The sequence below is a fragment of the Lissotriton helveticus genome, chromosome 11 (genome assembly GCF_964261635.1).
Source record: "Lissotriton helveticus chromosome 11, aLisHel1.1, whole genome shotgun sequence".
NCBI lineage: Eukaryota > Metazoa > Chordata > Amphibia > Caudata > Salamandridae > Lissotriton > Lissotriton helveticus.
This window is the reverse complement of record NC_136072.1, coordinates 92328409-92345025: the sequence shown is the minus strand read 5'-3', so window position 1 is coordinate 92345025 and position 16617 is coordinate 92328409. Positions and strand designations below refer to the sequence as shown.

At 43.9% G+C, this 16617-nt stretch overlaps 1 protein-coding gene across 2 annotated transcripts in view; it reads left to right on the top strand.

Annotated features, from left to right (window-relative positions):
- Nucleotides 1-16617, top strand: part of PLD1 (phospholipase D1) — a 499520-nt gene that overhangs the window by 121993 nt on the left and 360910 nt on the right. Inside the window, exon 1 of one of the 2 annotated variants that reach the window (XM_078665561.1) lies at nucleotides 14557-14738. The exons of the other annotated variant lie outside the window; for it this stretch is intronic. The gene's annotated coding sequence lies outside the window, so the exon portion shown is untranslated. Of the gene's footprint in view, nucleotides 1-14556; nucleotides 14739-16617 lie in introns of those variants that run through there. 2 annotated transcript variants of the gene reach the window in all.

The window sequence follows — 16617 nt, the reverse complement described above, 5'->3', positions numbered from 1 at the left end:
GCCCATATTTTATTCCACTTACGCGGGCTTCTCCTGGTTGCATACACTGTGCGCTCTGTGATCATTGCAAGATCGATATTTCTACACCAGGTTGCCAGCGTGGGTAAGCCTGTTGCACCCCATTTCTGCGCTATGTCCCGTTTCGCAATCATTAGTCCCAGCGTGACCCAGGTCTGGCCATATCGGGTGAGATCATTGGGATCCCACACATTTAGGAGGCAATTTCGTGGTTCTGGCAGCAGCGAAACCGCCATTGTCTGTGACACTGTGCGCAGCACCTGATGCCAATATTCTACTATTGCCGGGCATTCCCACATGGTGTGAAAAAAGGTACCTTCCTCCCTGCACCCTCGAAGACAGAATGGATGTTGTGCCCTTTGTAGCTTATGTAAAGGGGTTCTAATGTAGTATATGCAATGCTGTACGAGCCTAAGCTTGGCGGAAATCCACACTTCCTTGGGAATCGCCAGGGCCTCCACCCGCTCCGTGTCCTCCATGTCGCCCACATCTGTCTCCCACTTCCCCTGCAGTGTGGTCATAGGGTCTGGTAGATTAAGTAATTTCCGGTACGTAAGGGACGTTGCGCGTTTTTGCATAAAGTCAGTAAGTAGACGGTCCTCTAGCGGGGAAGCCTCCGGGACGTCAGTGTCTGGTGGGAGCGCCGCTAATAATGCGTGTCTGATTTGCACATATCTATAGGTCTCTGTCGGGCCTAATTCGTATTGCTGTTGAAGCTGGGCAAGTGGTATCACCGTTCCTTTATCCCATAAATCTCCCACCGTGGAGATTCCAATATTGTCCCACAGTGTGAATCCCTTACTGCGTCTCAGGTGCCCCAAAGCCTTGGTGTCCCAGAGCGGGGTAAGTTTATTGATAACCCCCTTCCAACCCAGTTTGGTTTTAGCCTTGTACCACAGTGCGACTGTTTGTTTTGTGGGCCCCTCCAGTTTCGAAGCAAGTCCCCTATGGTAGAGTACTGCGAGCATATTGTCCGTGCCTAACTGTGCCTTATCCATCCTGTACGCTGGATCATCTTGAGGTGCATGAATCCAGTGATTGATGGTTTTTAATTGCGCTACCCAATAATATAGCTGTAAGTTCGGGAGCGCGATCCCACCATCATACCATTCTCTGCACAGTTTAAACTGTGCTATGCGTGCCGGACGGTTATCCCACAGAAGGGTCGAAACTTGTGTTGCTACTTGTGTGAAGTACCTGGGTGAAATCGGGTAGGGAGAATTGTCAAGCGCATAAAGAAACCTCGGCAGTGCCATCATTTTGTATAATGCCGCCCTGCCCAGGAGCGTGAGGGTTAAAGAAGCCCAGTGTGCGACATCGCGCTTCAATCATCCTAGAGGTGGGGCTAGGTTTTTCGCGAAGAATTCTTTCTCGTCTATCGTAACGTGGATACTTGAATGAGTTCCCCGCAAATACAAGTGGACAGTCGGTGGGAAGTGAGGGTGCTGGTCCCTTCAAAGTGTATAAGACTGATTTGGACCAATTGATTGTGTATCCCGATGCCGCCCCGAGGGTATCGCAAATTTTAAGGAGCTCCGGTATGCTGCGTTCCAGTTCCATCAAATATACTAACATGTCGTCAGCATATAGCGAGAGACGGTCTTCCCATCCCTCCTTCTATTTAATTCCTTTCAGTAATGGGGTCTTCCTGATCAATGTTGCTAGTGGTTCTAACACCATTGCAAACAAAAGCGGCGACAGGTGGCAGCCCTGGCGCGTTCCCCTCGCCAGTTGTATTTTATGAGATATGTGGCCGTTAGCCGTAACCTGAGCCAACGGGTTAGTGTATAAAAGTCGCACCCATGCAATAAATTTAGGGCCGAAACCCATAAGGGATAGGACAGCGAAGAGATAGTGCCAGTCCACCATGTCAAATGCCATCTTTGCATCTAACGACAGTATCACTGCCGGTTCGGACAGTGTCGAAGCCCGTGCCAGCACCCCATTTACACGCCTAAGATTAAGGGCAGTGTTTCGATTTGGCATAAAACCCGACTGGTCGGGGTGAATCAATTGTGGAAGGTAGGACATCAGTCTATTTGCCAGTAGTTTGGCCAAAATTTTGGCTTCTGCATTTAGTAATGATATCGGGCGGTATGTGGTACATTCTGTCGTGGCTTTTCCGGGCTTTGGGATCGCCACTATTGTAGCGATTCGTTGATCTAGTGGGAGCTCGGTATTTATCAGACTTTCGTTATACATTGCCAACGGTGGTGTGCTTACAGTCTCCGACATAAGCTTGTACCATTCTATGGGGATCCCGTTTGGGCCCAGTGCTTTTCCAGATTGTATCGAGCGAATTGCCGTTTGTATTTCGTCACTCATTAGGTCAGCCTCCAGTTCCAAGGCTGCTTCTGGTGCCAGTGTCAGCATCTCTATGTGCCTAAGTGAGTCCACTGCTTCCCCCTCTGTCAATTCTCGGTGTGGAGTATATACTTCCCAAAAATATTCCGCAAGTGTGCCTACTATGTCCTCTGGATGTCTTAGGAGTGTCCCCTCCTTCGTGTGTAGTTGTGCTATGCCCCTAGAGCCCTTTCCTCTTATATCTAACCAAGCTAGAATTTTACCTGCTTTTTCCCCTAAGTCGTATATTTTATGTGTTGTTGCCTTTATACTTTCAATTGTCCGGTTTTTTAGGTGATCTCTGTACTGTTGCTGCCGGATGCTCAGGGTGTGTGCCGTTTCTGGCGAGGGGTCACAGGTAACGATTTTGAGATGCCATTAACTGCAGAAAAGTGTCTTCGAGGGCAAAATCAGTTATCCTGATCTACTTTGAAGAATGGTTTAACCCCTCGCGTGCTCAGGCCGGCCAACAGCCGTCAAGATCACTACGTCGGTAGTGCTGTGCATGTCTGTTGGCCGTCGCGGCCCCAGCCGTGAAATAAATCACTCGTGGTGGAGTTTACGCCGCGGTTAACGGGTTAAAAAATAAGTCGTCCCCCCCCCAAAAAAAAGGCTAACATCAGTTTCCACATCCCACTTTGCATTCCTATGACAGGATTATGAACTGCGCAGTATTGATGGGGTGGTCGCTCCGTACCAGTAAACACTGGTACCCTGCGGTAATACCCCACCGCTGCCATGCATTTAGAAGTAGAGGGTAGCAAGGAGGGTGAGAGAGGCAAGGAGGGGACAATGCTGGGCAGTTGGGAGTATGAGGACTGGGAAGGCGTCGGGCCATGCCAGATGATGTCCATGGTGTGACTGCTAAGTGAATCCTTCCTAGATCCTGTGAGTGAAAGGACCTTCCAGCTATTAAGCTAATGCAACACGTATCACCAGTGCTGGAGGAGGCTTGCAAGGATCAGCCAGCAGATGCATCACAAGAAACCAACAGCTGTCCAGAATTGTGGTTCTGTCTGTGGGTGTGGATTTGTCGCTCTGATGCTAGGCCAAGTTGGCATGCAGACACATCCAACGTCATTGATGATGAGACGGAGCTCAGTATAACGTTCAGGTCTACCCATGATGCAGCAGTCTTATTGGCAGCAGACCATTGTTTGCAAAGCTTCCCTTTCCAAGTGTGCACAAGACTTTGCAAGATTGTGTCAACACGTTTACATTTCTTGAGAACAAACTCTGTTCGTCTTTTAAAAACCAACACTCCGTGAACTGTGGTTAATGTCGGATAAGTAGTACCATAAGCATTTGTTTAAAATGACATACGTTGTTGTCAAACGCCCAATCTCCAAAAGCCGCTTTCTAATAATAGGACTATGTAAACACATATTTTAGAAATGACAGTGAATTAAGGGGCCATATAGATCCCACAGACCTATGGTAGGCATGAGTTACCCTGGGAGTCTGCGGGTGCATAGTGCTATTCTTGTAAAACTGTTGTAGGGACAACTTAGTACCCATTACAGTATGTTGGGAACAGCATCTGTCAATCCTTGTGTTAAGTTGGGCCTTTGTGATACAAATGTTTCAGGTCCCCAAAAAAATAAAACAAAAATTGTAGGCACAGTAGATGTTTACTGTAAACAAAGGTGGCTACTAAATACATCTCATTTGTTGATCTTAAGCAAAGGGTAAACATATAATGTGTTGTGTAAAGCAATAACATTTCCAAAGCAAGTAGGTCTGGTTTTATTGTGTGGCCGTGGGCAGCACATTGCTGTTTTCATGTGTTAGCACACTGAAGCCAGACCTAATAATCCTCTTTATCAAAATGACATATCAATCAGAATATTAAAATAATGACCTTATTCACTCATCATATGATTCTATAAATCATCAATGTATACAATTTAAATAGCTAAAGAGTTGTTAAATATACTCTGGCCAGCCCTGAGAGATATCAAACATGAATTTTTTTTACTGTGAATATATTAATGTCTTACCTTATGTAATTATATTCTTGTTTTGACGAGATGTGTGGGTGCTGGTTCTGCAGGTCAGGGTTCATAAAACACTCACAAATCATAGTGGTGCTGGTGGGATCAGAGGAATTTGTGTGTTACAATATCAAGGGTCAATAATATTGACCAGGACATATATTTACTCCCCTCTATCAACTACTAACATATTGTCTTGATAAGCTTGTAGATGGTGGTAAAGATTTTCTGTTACGTCACATCTACATCCATTGATGATATTTAAGGAGTCAATATTGTGAAGTCATTGTGAGTGCACGAAGAAAGTTAAACTCCAGCAGTGTGGTAGGAGGTGTCGTACTGTTTGCCTCCTCACAGGATGAACTTTCAAATACAGGCTCAAACCAAATGGTAGTCAAATAGATCCAACGTACTCCCTGTAGATAAGTCTGCATCTTGAAGCATCACTGTCTAAATAACTATGTTATCAAACTTGATTGTCAGGTCTTTTAGAATTAGTTTTGTGTGTTTTTTTTGTTTAGCATTTTTGGAACAAAGGTAAATGTGTTTTTTTTTTAATCACCTTCCAAATCTCATAGTGCATCGAAATACTTATTTATATCACACTTCAGGTAAGCGTTTATCAGGCAGAATATGTTGTCTCGGAGGACTTTATTTTACGATGCCTTCAACGCTGAAGGAAATAGTGCCAGCCCTCTGCTCCTTCTAAGAGTGATGCACCTCATGCTTTGAGATCGAATCTCTTTCAGTGGTCGGGTCACTGTCCCTAACAGGGCCGGCTTTAGCGCTGGTGGCGCCCGGTGCGACAATCACTTTTGGACTGCCTCCTCGGATTCTCACTACCATCTGCAAAAGTGCCCCTCATCTCTCCAATCATAAGATATTGCCAAATACAGTGCTCCTCCCCCCTTGAGGTCACAGCGCCCCATCCACAGGTCAACGCCCAGTGTGGCTGCACCGGTCGCACTGCCCTAAAGCCTGCCCTGGTCCCTAATACCTATTTAGATAGCATTAGCATGACTCTAAGAGCTGAACACTCCCCTAGGCAGATCCAGGAAGCGAATGACTCTGTTGCACAGCAGTGGCCGAAGAGACTTAACCAACGCAACCAAAGGCTTAAGGATGCTAACCCAAAGCCCGTACTCTGGGGATTATTTCAAAAGAAAAGGATTTGGCGACGCCACACCTAAAATGTCTACAATCCACTTGTAGAATCCAACAGTTGTTTCCTTTTGTGGTTCATGTTACTTTTTTATCTTTCAAAACACATTCTTAAGTATTGGGACAAATAGGTTTCCTGTCTAATTTTTTTTTTTTTTTTATGTAAAAAATTTATCACTTTTGAGATCTTGTCTTTCTTACTGTGAACTCAGCTAGAAATACTTTGATTAATTGATGTATTTTACGCGTAGCTACTCTGGGTTTTTAATACATTTCCAAATGCTCGAGTTTCAGTGTTGTAGGGTTGTGTCGTGGCACAGAGTGGCGCTGCAATGCTGCTGCAGTTCTGGGGTGGACTGTGATGCTGTCGGGTGGTGTCACTGCACTGTGTAACGCCACAGTATTTCTGCAGCTCTGGGGTGGACGGTATAATGCTGCGGACTGGTGTCAGGACAATGGTGTAGCGCCGCAGTGCTCCTGCTGTTCTGGCGTGGATTGTAATGCTGTAGGGTGGTGTCACAGCGCTGGTGTAGCACTGCAGTGCTGCTGCAGTTCTCGCCTCAGTTGTAACGCTGTGGGCTGGGGTCACGGCACAGGGGTAGCGCTACAGCGCTGTTGCAGTTCTGCATGGACTGTAATGTAGGGAGGGTGTCACTGCACAGGTGTAGCGCTGCACTGCTGTTGCAATTCTGGCGCGGTCTCTAATGCTGTAGGCTGGTGTTGTGGCCCAGGTGTAGCGCTGCAGTGCTGCTACAGTTCTAAGGTGGACTGTAATGATGTGGGCTGGGGGCACGGCACTGGTGTAGCGCCACAGTGCTGCTGCAGTTCTGGTTTGAACTGTAATGCCTCAAAGAAAAGGAAAAGAGGGGTCCTACTCACCAAAGGGACAGGACACCAAAATGACTTTAAGTCTAAAATAAATTCCCTTTGGGAACCCACAAGAGCCTGCCATACTGTTCACTCACCTCATTCAGCCATCAATCACCTAGGGAGTATAACAGTAGCCAAAAAGTCCAATATTGGAATATTTATTAATTGAGTTAATACAATTGTTAAAAATAAGCTTAGAAAGAGTTAATCAACTCCAATGTTAAAAACACAATATTATCAAAATTCTTCATAATATACATCAGCAGATCCCACAAAAATACAAATCAATAATGTAGTTCCACATTACACACTGATGATCAATTCACCATTCAATATTATTGTTCTCTTGCTGTGTCTAAAAGAATACCCTATAATGTATACAGACTTATTAAAAAAAGGCCAAAAAGCAAAGCGTTTCGGTTGTATCTGCGGGTCTAACCACCTTCTTCAGGCTTTAAATTTAAAAACAGTGTATCCCAATACTTTTAATCTGTATAAAGAAAAATATATATAAATACAACCGTACAGAATTAATCTTGATCAACTTTTATACATTTATCAAGTTGAACTGTAATGCTGCAGGCTAGTGTCAAGACACTGGGGTAGTGCTGCTGTGCTGCGGCATGTCTAGGGTGGACTGTAATGCGTGGGATGGTGTCCCGGCTCAGGTGTAGCGCTGCACTACTGCTGCAGTTCTGGCGCGCATTGTAATACTGTGGGCTGGTGTCATGGCACAGGTGTAGCATTGCAGTACTGTTGCAGTTCCCGCTTGCACTGTAATGCTGTGGGCACAGGGGTAGAGGGGTAGTGCTGCAGTGCTCCTGCTGGACGTGGGTGGACTCTAATGCTGTGGGCTGGTGTCCCGCCTCAGGGGTAGCGCTGCATTGCTGCTGCCGCTGTGGTGTGGTCTGTACCGCTGTGGGCTGGTGTCACTGCACTGGGGTAGTGCTGTGGTTCTTCCACAGTTGTGACTTGGGTTGTAATGCTGGGTGTGATGTCACAATACTGGGGTTTGGAATCAAAGTACTGGACAAGGGCATCACATGATTGGGGGAGTGTTGCCACGGTGCATGGGTAGTTTTGTCTAGGACAGGGAGGATGGGGGTCTTAGGCCGGGTGTGTAGTCACAGTGCTGGTCAGGTGGTGTCAGTGCTGGGAGTCACTGTGCTGGTGCTACAGTGGTGAGAAATGGTGCACAGTCCTAACAAACCAGCACTATGTGGGCAGTCTTTGCACAATCACTGTTCAATTTTCCACTGGTGCAACTTGAATTTTCACCAGCAAAATACATGTCACTGAGCAGCAGAGGCTCACTTGTACAAACATTATAAAATAAATTACCCATTTTACCACAAGAATAACAAACCTAATAGCGCATACACATTTGACACACTATAAAAACATGTTGGAGACGGCAACTACATGCAATAAAGATACATGTGAAAAACGAGTGGTTCAATTGCATTAAAAAAGTATGGGAACTGTGATGCTGCGCGAAGGGGGCGCAGTGAGTCAGCGTGTGACGATAAGGTCAAAGGCGTGGCTAAACTAAATATTCTGTAACTTTTTTCGATCTTCCACCTTTCAGTAACTACATGTGAAATAACACACAGCTTAAATGAAAACGAAATACAAGTTATGTTAATTAGTGGGAAATGCAATATTGTACATTATGTAACCTATATTAGTTAATGCACTGAGAGCAACAGAATTGAATCCTGGTTGGTGCAGTGGAGAATAGTTGCTTGTGTATGTTTTGTGCTACAAGGTCCCAGTCTGTGACTGAAAGCACTGTCGACATTTAAAGTTATTATTTTAAACTTGCATTACACACAGTATAATGTAGGCTGCTACCAAATGCCCACTGCTTAATTTGAGCAGGTGGTTTCCGGTGCTCTGCACCGGCACTTAATTGTCAGCATCAGTACAAATGATAATCTGACAGATGGTGTCTAATTTATAGATCAGTAACAGATGTGTTTTCAATAATTATGCATTAAAAATGACCATTACCTGCCGCCCAAGAGATACTTGCAGCTTTGGGACCTGGTATAGTCTGACTTGTCAACAAATATAACAGGGGAGAGGAGAGAAAAAGTGGATTCGTTCTCCCTCTACAGATTTAGTTAAACAAAAATAATCCACAACAAGATGTTATTAGAGTGGTCCCTACGAAGGTGGGGAGCACACAGAGTTCTTTCAATACCCTCACACACCAAAAGGACCCTTGGTGTCATGCTTCATCATTGGGGTCTTTGCACCCCTCTACGGGATGCAGTGTGCTGCTAACCGACGACTACGTGGGAGCACTTTTATTATTTGGCTATGTGTGGTGCATGTGAGGTTTTTTGAGTATAAGTGAGTGGTGGGTACCGAAGAGGGACCAAGTGGGGTTAAAAAGTACCTGGCACGTGAAGTCTACAAAAACTTTAATGAGCCTGTGTGCTGGTACTGTTAAAAGGGTGATTTTGAGGTATTATTTATGTTAATGTACAACACCTCGTGTGTGCGTCAAAGTCCAGATCACCACACACCAAGGTACGCCAATGTTTGTTTATGATTTTTGAAATGTCATTGGAATGGGTATTATAAGTGGTCACACAGATGGGTCTTTTATTGTTTGGCTCCTTCTGTACTTTTTCTTCCAAGAGAGCCTTTTTAAGGTCTGTTATTTTTGAGGGCTCCCACATACTGAGGTCCGATTTCTACTCAAACACGTAAACCTATTTCTTTTTATTAAATACCATGCACATGGGTGCCATCTGCACCAAAAGCAAGTAGACCGGATGCCCCTATCATCTGATTCAGTGGGCCAAAATTACCCGTGTGCTCACTTCAACATTGTGTTAAAGTCCCCTTGCCTTTAATTCCATGAATATCAGCCATGAATATGCCTTTATCAGGTATTATCACCCATTTATATTCATGGATAAAAACCATCTATATTCTTAATCATTACTTAAACTGTGACCCCAAGCGAGTCCTACAAGGACTGCGATTGACACTGCTGACTGGACGCATGCGCTAAGCAGCACTATCTCCTTTGCCACACACTCGCGCATGTGCCAGACCGATACACACTGCCATGTGTCTTGAACACATGCGCAGTAGCCTCACCGCGCTAAGCGCATGTGCCGCATTGAACGGACTACTCAGTGGGACTCTTCGACTTTATCGACAGACCAGAAACGCCTTATTTGGCTCCCTATTTTCCCGGTTTCTGCCACTTAACCACAATTAACGCTCATTGGTGAGTGTACTTAAGGCATAGACACCGGGTTTTACTCACTTTCATCTGAGCCGCGGTTGGGGGAAGTAAGGTGCAGGAATTCCCATGTAGCAGTGAGTATAACCAGCCACAGAGTTATTTTGGTCTCTACCACCATATGCAGTAAGTGAATACTAGGCGTATATGCAGACTAAGTACTCTACCTATGTCTTTACAGGGTGCTAAAAAGCACTACGACCCCACAGTTTTGGAGGCTCATGGTGCCAACCATGATTTTGGCAGCAAGTATGCACACAATTGCTATCAAAATTAGATTCCTGTCAACACCTATACAGGTTAATCAACTAGAGCATGTGTTTTATGTTATATGTTGTGTGTGTCTTGTCTTTGTTTCTTTTTTACAGGGCACACCACTACAATAGGATGACATATTTTGTCTAGCAGTTGTTGCCCTCACAATTCTTTAGGTCACTGAACCTGCACCTTTGGATATTACATTATTAATAACAAATGCTATTCTTTTGTGTTCTTTTTGTCTTCTTTCTTTCAGGTTCTCAATGCAGATACCTTTGAAAATACTAGTAGGCACATAGTAGCCTTTTTAGTTTAATATCACTTTTCTGTAAATAATCCCAAACATTTTCCTGGGACGTGAGTAAGGTGGGGATCTGTGCACCCCGTCCTGAAGAAGAAGCCTAGCTTCGAAAGGTCGACGCACACACGAGGTGTTGTACATTAACAAATATACCTCAAAATCACCCTTTTAACAGTACTAGCACAGAGGCTCATTAAAGTTTTTCTAGACCTCACGTGCCAGGTACTTTTTTAACCTCACTTGGTCACTCTTCGGAACCCACCACTCACTTATACACATAAAACCTCACATGCACCACACACAGCCAAATAATGAAAGTGCTCCCACGTAGTCGTCGGTTAGCAGCACGCTGCATCCTGTAGAGGGGTGCGAAGACCCCAATGATGATGCATGACACCAAGGGTCCTTTTGGTGTGTGAGGGGTATTGAAAGAACATAGTCTGACTTGTCACATTTGTAGGAGTGTAATGGTTAATAGTTTTTGTTTTGGGTGCGCTGGCAGGGGCAATAGGTGATGTCCGCTCCAGTGACCTCCTGACAAGGGCCCGGCACATATTTTATTACATTTTAAGAACTGTTTTTAGGATAAAAAGTGTTTCCAAAACATACTTCAAACAGCCGCGGCACATGCAGGTTAGAGTGTTGGGGCCGGGTGTGAAGGAATTTCGACGGACGATGACAAGGGAAAGTTAAATATATAATTTATTTCCCCTCATCATCGTCTGTCGAAATCCCCCCCCCCCCCCCTTCAACCCAGCCCCACTGCTTAACTGCACAGGCACCAGCTGACTTAACAGCTTAGCTGGTAGATCCCTTACAATACCTCTCAAGAATAAATCTGTGGTTTCAAGTGATTCCATAAATTAAAGCCAATACTGGCTACTAAGCACCCTTTACATTTGCAGATAAAGCAGTTGTACCCATTACATTTCTTTCAGGTAAGCATGCACCCTGGCAAGAAGTCTCGTTTAGCTGCCTGCCCCTTTTTCGGGTTCAGCACAGGAGACTTTTCAAGTGTTGTAATTAACTTTCCCTGGATGTTTGTCTTTTCACAAAAAGTAGGGAACTGTTTTTGTACTTGGGGACGTCATGGCAGAGGCGTTTTGAGGCATGGGAAGAGTGGGCTCTGGCCTAGGGCCCCAGCCTTCCAGGGGGCCCCCTGATAGTACCAGCTCTGTTCTGCAGAGAGTCTTGTCCTGATGATCTTGAATAATTCTTAAACAGATTGTTTTAAATACTGTTTCCCTTTATTTTTTAATGTGTGTGATGGGTCAGAGTCTATTGCATGCATTTTGCAGAGAAATGTGTTTAAGTTTCATGCAAAATCCATCAAAAGAAGATCTTTTAGATCAAATCAGGAACTCACATAGGGAAATGAGATGGTGTCACAGAGATTATTTACAAAATTAGTGAGTTGCTGTTGTTACAATATCGAAAACGCACATCATTATTAGGGCTCCCGGTTTTATGGTACTTATTTTTTTGCCATTTCCATTTGTATGTATCCATATATTCATTTTTTAGGCATTTTTTTCTGCATTTATCCACATTTTTTTTTGCCACAAGCAAAAGACGACCCTACAGCTAGTATTTTTCCATATTTATTTAAAATTGACAATGCATATGTGTGCTCGGTTGTTATGTGAAGGCAGGGCCACCGTCAATGTATGAGAGGGGAGACCTCGGAGGGCAATAGCTGCTTCCATGTATGAGGGAATCCATTTTGAGGAATTTCAATCAATTGCTTGGCTAGGGCTCTGCTGGAGGGCATTAATGTTCGATTCAGTCAAACTGTGAGGATGAATGTCCAGATCTGTAGGTAACTGTCTCCCCTGCATTGTTTCTCAAACCAGTCAAAACCTCCATGCCAAGCACTCTCATTACGCTGGCTAGTTTCAAATTGATCAGACCTCATTAGCATTAATTGTACAGGTTCCCGGGTTGCACAGTGGGGCCATCTCTCCCACCAGGCGCGCAACACCCTTTTGGCTCAAAGGGCCCCACCTCCCCCGTAGTGTGTCAGCCCGGGCTGAGACAGCTTCCCGGGCACACACACACACACACACACACACACACACACACAGAGTTTGATCTGCCATCCGCACCCGAGTACTTCACAGGTCTTTAAAAAGACCATTCACTTACTAACGAGGCTGTGTTGTTTTTTTCACCCCTCCTTAGAGCCCCAGCCTTCTCCACTCTGACTATGGCTGGAAGACACCAGACTGCGGGCAGTGTCTACAGGACCCCCCTGTGCTCAGTGGCCTAAACACCGAAACGTAATGCGCTGCCTTTTACACAGGACAGCAGAATTGTTTATTTGGAATGTGGGTGACTCTGGTTGCAATAAACGACATGTTCCTCAGCTGAAACACCTATGCTTTCTGGTGAGACACATTGTGTTCTCAAACCACCACATTGTTTTCATTAAGGAACGTCGGTAGCAAAATACACAGACATTGGGTGAAGCTGCAGTAATCTGGCACTGAGCGCATTTCCGTGGTGCTGTAACCTCAGATGCGGTTTCCGTACGGTCTCCCATCTTCCCTGCATCAATCTAGCGACCCTCATATATCTGGCAGCGAGCACCTCATCCCTGCCCCTTGCCCACAGCACTCTCCGGGATGATTCTGTTAAAGACCTGCATAGCAGCATTGCGCGCATTCCCTGTGTCTGGTGCCACGCGTGATTTACACTGTCTTGTGCACATGAGCACGGCAGCGCAGTAAAATTTGCTAGTATTTTGCTGTTTCTAAGTATAGATACAGATAAAGGAAATACAGTTTTCCGTCTGTATTTATATGTAAAAATGGAAAACCGGGAGCCCTAATCATTAGCCCTTATTAGTAGATGCAGACACATTTAGAATTTGAATGAGTGTGCCTCTGCGCTGACAGTGGTACAAAAGGGGGTGGTGATGGACGTAGCATCTGAACCAATCAAACACTCACACCCAGTCAAAAGATCTGGGTTTAATCCATCACCATTCTTTAGCCCACTCTGCCACCCCAGTTCAGACATGGCTATATGCAAATCAGTCTGACCCTGAGCCTCATGGGAACAGTCCAGCCCGAACTGCCAAGCCATGCCTTCCCTGGACCGGAAACAAGCTTCCGAGGACCGGTTTCTGGCATTACAGCCGTCTTCAGCCCGGCTTGCTTGAATCCAGTGGCAAAGTGAGTGCGCTGACAGTGGCGTGGCCAAAGAGGGCATGAAAGAGCTGAAACTGGATCATAAATAAGGCTCCCTGTTTTCCATTTTAATGTATTTTTACAGATAAACACAGACAGAAAACCATGTGCTTTCTGTGTGCATTTATTTAGAAAAGTGGATAAATACAGAAATTGGTGCTGCTTATAAGTGACTCTCCGTGTTGTCTTTCATGAATTTTAGCCGAACAGCTTAGCAGATGGACAGCATGGGAAATTAAAAACCAGCATGAAATTTCTTTAAATAGCGGCATGTGTTAATATACATTTATGGTATAATGCTAGTATTTACCAGTGGATGTATTGTTAAGTAGTATTTTGCAGCTTAAATATCTAAACCACGACGGACATCAAAGTATGAGTGCGCATATGGAAATGTAGTTTTACAACTTCATTTATACGCAGAACACAAAATAAATATACATAAATACAGATAAAATGGCCCAAAAATATATATGGATAAATAGAGACGGAATTGTTAAAAAATAAAATACTATAAAACTGTGAACCCTAATCATAAATGAAAAGTGGTTCCGAACAGGGGGGCCCTTAATATGATTGGGCAAGGACCCCCAAAATCCTTAAGATGTCCCCTCGTCGTGGTCCTCACAACCCCACCCCCTCCCAAACCCAACTTCCACCACTGATAAAAGCAGATATTTGGACTTTGTTAGCCCATACATGGCCACATCAGGGCGTTTTTGTTTTTATTTACAGTGCTGATAGAGCATGAAACGTTCTACCGGTCAAAGTGGAAAATAAACGCATGAAGCGAGCTTTTGTGCACTGCTTTCAATATAAAAATCCATCAAGACTCGCGTTTGGATTAACAAACTACAATTGAAATTCTCCTGAATTTTCGAATATAGCCCACCACTAAAAGATGCATTTTGTAATTAAATAAATGTTCTGCAAAAGGTGGTTTGTGTAGATACAGGCCATATACTGTAAACATCCTGATTGGCTTATAAGTGCAGTTTCGAAGTATAAATCACAAGTGCAAGTTGCAACATGACAGCAGAAATGATTAACGCAGTGTCTGCTCGTCCTGCGTCACTCCGTCAGTGCGGTTTAGCATAAAGGGAGTGTCTTGCGTTTCCCTAACGCAGCTGATAGGCTGGAGTAGGCTGTGGGCGTGGTCTTTCTTGAAGGGAGTGCGAGAGTTCTACTGTAACTATTAGTAGGTCACGCCGGAGTGGGTTTCTTGTTCCTGTTAACTTTATGTGTATTTTTCATCGGTGGACTTTTTCTGCATGTTCTTAACTATCGACCTGTGTAAAACACGCAACATGGAGTCGCTGCACTCATGGGGGCCCCAGGTCAGTGAACGTTTCTTTGATCCATAATTATTCATAACTCCTTCCTGCATTTTCTCTTTGACTAACTTTGTCTGCCCGGCGCAGGCTCGCTGCTTTCACAGCCTTTCAAGGGAGGGAGCGCGCCTTCTCCTGTTTCGCTTGAAAATCCAGTTGTTTCTGAATTTACTGTGCAAGTTACTTTGTATTTTTATAGTACAACTCTCTTGCAAAGCTTTAACTTGTGGCGGTTTGATTAATATTTTATTTTTGAAGTTGCATTTTAATAGCCGATTGCACCACAGTTTTGAAGGGTTTTCTTTGTGTGCCTTTTAGTAACTTTTATGTCTCACTTTTCTCTATTCTGCTAAACTTTTAGAACAGCCAGTGGCATTGAATTGCTGCTATACTGTTTAATCACTTCAGACTTTGTAAAAGTAGAACTTAAAATCTGTTAATTAATTCTCTATTGGCCCAACCTCTCATTTAACTTTGTCTTTTTAAACAGTCTGTTGTTTGTGCCTGGTGACTGCAGGTAATTCCCTGAAACAGAAAATTGGAATGGCTGCCGTTGGCCCCTTATGCTATGGCATACTGTTACTTCGTCTGTACCTTTGGAAGATACCAAGTCAATAAGTTAAAAAAATGCCCCCAAAAAATTCTGCATGAAAAAGTAAGTTGCCGTGAGACCGCTCAGCATTTTGAAGTGATATGTCACCCCACTTGGCTGCACAGGTAGCATTAAATATATGGCCTCAGAAACCACACCAGACATGCTCTCACAAGGGTGTGGCATATAGTACTTAGTCTGTCCCATAATGTGCAGTGTTCGCGTGAGTGAATTTGTTTATTTTAGGTGGGTCACTAGGGAAGGTTAGGTAGTGCACGCCAAGCTCTATAATCTTCAATTCGAGTTCGATATTGTTAGCTGAGTTTACTAAATGTTGTGTAGTGTGCTGGTGTTAAGATGTGCCTTAGAGAGGAACATGTGGCTACCTTTCGTATGCTTCATCACAGCCAGCATCTTTTTTTGCCCCCCCCTTCCTCTTGCGTTATTTATAATCCTTTCAGCGCATACTTCTCTGCGATTACCTCTTGTCGTCCTATGTAGTATCCCAGGTTATGTTAAGTAAATATAAAATCAGGGGCTAAAGTTGCAATCTCCATTGACTTTAGTAGCAATGAACATTTTCTCTTCTAATTGAGAATCTTGAAGTATATATGAGAAGAGTGTAAGCCATCTATTTTTTATGTTATCGAAAAGGCATCTTTTAGACATCATGCATTTTTTTTATCAAAATGTGATTTAAACCCTCTATTTTATATGAATTGATTGAACCTGTATAATTGAGAAACGGCTACTTTCCGATCACTTTTTAACACAATATGGCTCAAACTTTGTAACGATTTGTTTTTTAATCTTTTGTATGGAACTTGGCACTTTAATGGACTTGATAGTCTAAATAAAGTGTTTTGATTGATTGCTTATATCTCTGAGAAGTACGCTTGTGTTGCTTCGAATATCAAACAAAGTCAACCCATTGCCAGATGACACTGGAAAGGCAGGTCCACTTTGTGAACTTTCAACCATAGCAATAGTTGTTATCTCGATTGAAGGTGGCAAATCTGGTTGTACTGAAGGACCAAGTGGATTTTCCCCTGGGCAACATGCTCTATGCAGAAAGAAAGACTGCCTTCTATTGCACTTAATCTTGTTTATTGTTTTATTCATTGTTTTGTATTGCTTTAGTTTTATAGTATTTATAGTGCTTTAGACTAGTTTTATTGTCCTTTTCACTTTATATTGATATTACTTCTTAAACTTATTTACTGTAAAGAAATGTATGGTCCCACATTGGTCTGCAGGGGCCGTCTCTGAGCGGTCCTCTAGATTTTCTATTGT